The sequence below is a fragment of the Aegilops tauschii genome, unplaced genomic scaffold, assembly GCF_002575655.3.
Source record: "Aegilops tauschii subsp. strangulata cultivar AL8/78 unplaced genomic scaffold, Aet v6.0 ptg000923l_obj, whole genome shotgun sequence".
Lineage (NCBI taxonomy): Eukaryota > Viridiplantae > Streptophyta > Magnoliopsida > Poales > Poaceae > Aegilops > Aegilops tauschii.
The window spans coordinates 25,001-30,132 of record NW_027333142.1 but is presented as its reverse complement, the minus strand read 5'-3'; positions in this window follow the sequence as shown (position 1 = coordinate 30,132).

Here is a 5,132-nt window from a genome sequence, read left to right as displayed (position 1 = left end):
TAACTTCAAATAATAGGTAACTTAAAAGAATAATAGCTATTATCTTGGAATCGTCGATATTGGGAAAGTCCATAAAATTTAGGAACATTAGAGTTTTCATTAAAATAGACTTCGTTTGGTAGTATCGTTTCCATTTTTTTTTTACAATAAACTCTTGCTTTGCCCAATAGAAACACAAACACTGCTTGAAAGAGTTGGAATTTCTTTTTTCTAACTTGCAATTGTAGAACTAATTTTTTCTAATTAATTTCTCGTTTACATTTTGAAAATTCTTTCAATACAATGAAAAAAATCCAAAAGGGTTTCTATTTAATGATGAAATTAAAATGGATAAATGGAAAAGGCTTTTTGGATTTTTTAAAAATTTCTAGAATGAAAGTCTTTATGCTCTTATTAATAAGATTTACTAACCTTATGATTTTGGAGAAGATAGGTGGAAGTTGTAAGTCCTATTGTAAGAATACTCCACTTTTCATAATTTTCATAATAGAATATGAGGATTCTATTATGAAAATTATGAAAAGTTCATTGATAGGAAAAGAATACTTAGCACACAGTATACCAAACAAAACTTTTTTTTCTTGTATATATAAGATAAGAGGGGTTTTTTGTTCTAAGAATATTGTACCGAGTAATTCGACACATAAAAGTACATTCAAAGAAGAATCAAAATTATTAAATAATTGGAATTCTTTTTTGATAAGTCAATTCATATTATTCCAAAATCTTATTATTTGTTTGTTGCCCAGAAAAACCCTTTGGTTTTGGATGCTCATTACCGCTCGAAAATGATCTTGATTTTACTAAAGAATAAGATTGTACTATGGAAAAATAAGTCTTTTTCTTCCAAATATTTTTACGAATACGCTTTTTTGACATTGAAGTACGTTTTTTTGGAACTGCCATTCAAAAAGGAAATTACTTTTTTCTAGTTGTATGTGAAAGACATCTATTGCTGCAAATCAATCCTTCTTTCTTCTTTTTATTAGTATTTATACTTAGATACTGAAAGATACTTAAATTTTGAATTATTTTTTACTTCATTTTGTCTAATGCGGATAAGACAACAAGAATTTTTTAACATTTTTTCTTTATATATTTTATACTTGTTTTTTAATAATATAGAATATATAGAAAGGTTTCTCATTTAAATCTATTTATATCTATTTATATATCAAGTATACTCCATATATAGATATATGGTATGGAAGCCTATCCCCCATATAAGATAAGACGGGGGGATAAAAAGAAGGGAAAATGAAAATAGTTAATTAAGTTCAGAATGGTATTCCATAAAGGAAAGGAATTCCAATCAAAACAAAAAATACTGAGTCTCTTAAACAAGACATTCTAAAACTTAGGTAATTTATAGTCATTAGGATTTTAGTTCTATATGAAGTAAGGACTATTCGATAATTTCTTATAAACATAGGTTTTCATTGAATTCACTCAATCAGTTAATTATGGAACAAGAGAGCTGTTTCATCTTTGTTTTAAAGAAATATAAAAATGAATTATGAATAGAAAGTAAAATGATTCCACTTTTTTTTTTTATTTTTATAAATATCTTTATTTAGTTAATAAAATAACTAGGTAACGAAGTTATTTTATTAACTTTTTTAATTTAACCAACTAAACCCATTCTTAATTTTTAATTATTTCAATGAGATAAATTTTGGAAAAATTAAGAATTTCAGTATTTTTTCTTATTCTTTTTATTTATTCTTTCAGAAAGAGATAAGAATTGGTTTGGTGAATCGGAAACAATTTTATAGAAAAATTGAAGTAAAAATTGAAGTAAAAATTGCAATTTCTTTTCTTATGGAACATACATATCAATATGCATGGGTAATCCCTCTTCTCCCACTTCCAGTTATTATGTCAATGGGATTTGGCCTTATTCTTATTCCTACAGCAACAAAAAATCTTCGTCGCATATGGGCTTTTCCTAGTGTTTTACTCTTAAGTATAGCTATGGTATTCTCAGTTCAACTGTCTATTCAACAAATAAATGGAAGTTCGATCTATCAATATCTATGGTCTTGGACCGTCAATAATGATTTTTCTTTAGAATTTGGATACTTGATTGACCCACTTACTTCTATTATGTTAATGCTAATTACTACTGTAGGAATCCTGGTTCTTATTTATAGTGATGGTTATATGTCTCACGATGAAGGATATTTGAGATTTTTTGTTTATATAAGTTTTTTCAATACTTCCATGTTGGGATTGGTTACTAGCTCCAATTTGATACAAATTTATTTTTTTTGGGAACTCGTGGGAATGTGTTCTTATTTATTGATAGGCTTTTGGTTTACACGACCAATCGCAGCGAGTGCTTGTCAAAAAGCTTTTGTAACTAATCGTGTAGGGGATTTTGGTCTATTATTAGGAATTTTAGGTTTTTTTGGATAACAGGTAGTTTAGAGTTTAGGGATTTGTTCAAAATAGCTAATAACTGGATTCCTAATAATGGAATTAACTCTTTACTTACTACTTTGTGTGCTTTTTTATTATTCCTTGGTGCAGTTGCGAAATCCGCACAATTCCCTCTTCACGTATGGTTACCCGATGCTATGGAGAGGGCCCACTCCTATTTCGGCTCTTATACACGCAGCAACTATGGTTGCTGCGGGAATTTTTCTTCTAGCTCGACTTCTTCCTCTTTTCATATCTTTACCTTTGATAATGAGTTTTATTTCTTTAGTAGGTACAATAACACTATTCTTAGGAGCTACTTTAGCTCTTGCTCAGAGAGATATTAAAAGAAGCTTAGCCTATTCTACAATGTCTCAATTGGGTTATATGATGTTAGCTCTAGGTATAGGTTCTTATCAAGCTGCTTTATTCCATTTGATCACTCATGCTTATTCAAAAGCTTTATTGTTCTTGGGATCCGGATCCGTTATTCATTCAATGGAACCTCTTGTTGGATATTCACCAGATAAAAGTCAAAATATGGTTCTTATGGGCGGTTTAAGAAAATACATTCCAATCACAAGAACTACTTTTTTATGGGGTACACTTTCTCTTTGTGGTATTCCACCTCTTGCTTGTTTCTGGTCCAAAGATGAAATCCTTAGTAATAGTTGGTTGTATTCGCCCTTTTTTGGAATAATAGCCTCCTTTACTGCAGGATTAACTGCCTTTTATATGTTTCGGATATATTTACTTACATTTGATGGGTATTTGCGTGTTCATTTTCAAAATTACAGTAGCACTAAAGAGAGTTCCTTGTATTCAATATCCTTATGGGGAAAAAGGATACCCAAAGGAGTGAATAGGGATTTCGTTTTATCAACAACGAAGAGTGGAGTTTCTTTTTTTTCACAAAATATACCAAAAATTCAAGGTAATACAAGAAATAGGATAGGATCCTTTACTACGTCTTTTGGGGCTAAAAACACTTTTGCCTATCCGCATGAAACGGGAAATACTATGTTATTTCCTCTTCTTATATTACTACTTTTCACTTTGTTCATTGGATTCATAGGAATCTCTTTTGATAATGGAGGAATTGGTAATGGAATAGCAGAGTTAACCATATTATCAAAGTGGTTAACTCCCTCAATAAACTTTACCCAGGAAAGTTCTAATTCTTTTGTAAATTCATATGAATTTATTACTAATGCAATTTCTTCTGTAAGTCTAGCTATCTTTGGTTTATTCATAGCATATATCTTCTATGGATCCGCTTATTCTTTTTTTCAGAATTTGGATTTAATAAACTCTTTTTACAAAGGAAATCCTAAAAAAGAATTTTTAGATCAAGTAAAAAAAAATATATACAGTTGGTCATATAATCGTGGTTATATAGATATTTTCTATACTAGGGTCTTTACCCTCGGTATAAGAGGGTTAACCGAACTCACGGAGTTTTTTGATAAGGGTGTTATTGATGGAATTACCAATGGAGTGGGTCTTGCTAGTTTTTGTATAGGAGAGGAAATTAAATATGTAGGGGGAGGTCGAATCTCGTCTTATTTATTCTTTTTTTTATGTTATGTATCTGTGTTTTTATTCTTTTTTCTTTCTTAAGTTAAGGAATTTACAACTCCCTTTCTACAATCTCTCTATATCCTTGTTACATAAGGTAAGTATTGTATAATAGTTCGGTTTTCCGCGATTTTTTCCATTCCTCTGTGTAAATAGCCTAATATGGGTTCACAATCAATAACATCCTCACCATCGAGAGTAACGATCAGTCGAAGAACACCATGCATTGATGGGTGTTGAGGGCCCATATTGACTATCATGAGATCTTTTCTTGTAAGCGGTAGACTCATATCCTTTCTTCCTTAATTCATTATTCCATGAAAATGGATTATTCCATGAATTCCTCAAAGCGAGGCTCATCAAAATGAAAAATCTAAGACTACTATAAGACTACTAAAAAAATAATAAAACAAGAAAAAAATTTGAACGATTAAATTACTGCTCCCGAATATTCAACTGACCGATTAATTTCTTATAACGTACTCTATTTTTCTTTGCCAAATAAGCCAGCAAACGTCGACGTTTTCCCAAAAGTCTTCGTAGACCTCTTTCCGATGAAAAATCTTTTTTGTGTAATTCCAAATGTGAAGCAAGTCTCCGTATCTTATTGGTGAAACTGAATACTTGAAATTCAACAGAACCCCTGTTTTCTTCTTTTTCTTCTTTAACCATAAATCCAAAAATTTTTCTACCTCCTTTCTTTTTCATGTATTTTTTCTGATCAGGAAAAATACAAAATTATGTCAGTTATTTTGAAGTTATTCTAATCTCGTACACACACAAATTTGCAATTATTCATCTACTACTGGAATTTGGATTTATTTTATCGATGCAAATTGGATTTGGATAGAAGGGTACATTCTTTCTAATATTTTAGATAGAAGAAACATTTCTTCTATCTAAAATATTAGAAAGAATTTTGCTGATTTATTTATTGCTATATGCAATTTATGGAATTGATACACCATTTAATTGATATCATTTAGCAAAATGAAACACAGCATATGCATCCATCTTTTGGCTCGAGAATTTCACGGGATAGAGATATGGTATAAGAAATAGACTATTAAGTAACTCTAAATGAATTGTGGATACATCTGTATCCTTAACATACTGAAACGATTGTCATTATT